Raw genomic sequence first — 1,320 nt, 5'->3', positions numbered from 1 at the left:
TTTAACTTTATATGAAGCTAATTGCCAATCTCATTGTCCTTCTCTCTCCATTAGAAATATTCTCTGAAAATCACATCCAGTGGTGCATTTTAAGTAGTTATTTTGCCAGAACTTAAGAAACAAACCAGCTCAAACAAAGAGAAAAGTGAAGTATGATAGTTTTATAAATTATTATCTACTATTCTTTATGGTTATTGAAAAAATGTGCAGATTCCATATAATTTTAGACTAAGCAAAAACAGTTAAATTTTGAGAGAGTCTTATTTGTAGCTGAATATTGTCCTGATCCAATAAGAATAAATCCCCATTGTGCGTTTATTATACATTTGGAGGGTACATAAATGTTACTTCAAAATAATAAACCAATTACTAGAATTTAGAAATAGCTATCTATGTATTGTCCAGCATTTTTCCAGAGGGATAGATTTCTTGGTCTAGGTAGGCTATTTCTGCATTCATGTTAGATTTCTTTAATTTTAAACTCACTGCAACTTTTCATCCCTCCTGTCTCCCTCCACATTAGAAGAGCTATGGCTTGGGTCCATAACAGGAGGGATGACCTTGGGAGGTCAGGAGCAGGGCCCACAGAAGCAGATGAGACCTGACCACTTAAAGGACACCTGGAGTAAGTGTTTGCCATATTTCCCACTGGTGCTAACCACATATTCTACAACATGAACCTAAATTAACACAATCAGTAGAAGCTGGTGTCCTGAGATTAAGGGTTGAATGTTGGGAGGAGGCAGATTTATGCAGGTGATTTAACAGATATGTGCTTTTCCATTCTATTTCTCTTCAGACCAGTCTGTTCTTACTTGCACTTGGAAATCTAAACTGGTCAATCATTGGTTTTTAGATTACTTGGCAATTGTTATATCTGTTTGACTGAACACAGGGAATCCTGAGCACAGATATTGCCTTTTATTCTTTTCAGTTTTTGAATAATTTATTCTACCTCTAGTTATGGCTCTGGGGAAATTTACAAAAGTAACTCTACCCCCTCTCTTCCATTTTTGAATTCTCTCTCCCATCTACTCAGGTCAACCACACCACAGCACATCACATCCCCTATTTAGGCAACTGAACTGAACAGAACACATTTGCCAGGACCCCTATGATGCCTTACCTACCAGAACTAAGTTGTCTGTCTCCCCTTCAATTATTTAGATAATAAATAAATTTGAATGAAGGCATACATGGCTGAGTTACCAAGCAGCAAATCAATAAATATTTGTTAAAATAGTAAGGACTGAAGAGGGATTACTTGTTTACCTGGCTCAAATTGCATATGCATACCCATGACATTCTTCTTTAAACAAT

The sequence above is a fragment of the Trichechus manatus genome, unplaced genomic scaffold (assembly GCF_000243295.1).
Source record: "Trichechus manatus latirostris isolate Lorelei unplaced genomic scaffold, TriManLat1.0 scaffold00033, whole genome shotgun sequence".
Classification (NCBI taxonomy): domain Eukaryota; kingdom Metazoa; phylum Chordata; class Mammalia; order Sirenia; family Trichechidae; genus Trichechus; species Trichechus manatus.
The sequence above is the reverse complement of the archived record's forward strand: the minus strand, read 5'-3'. Positions refer to the sequence as shown.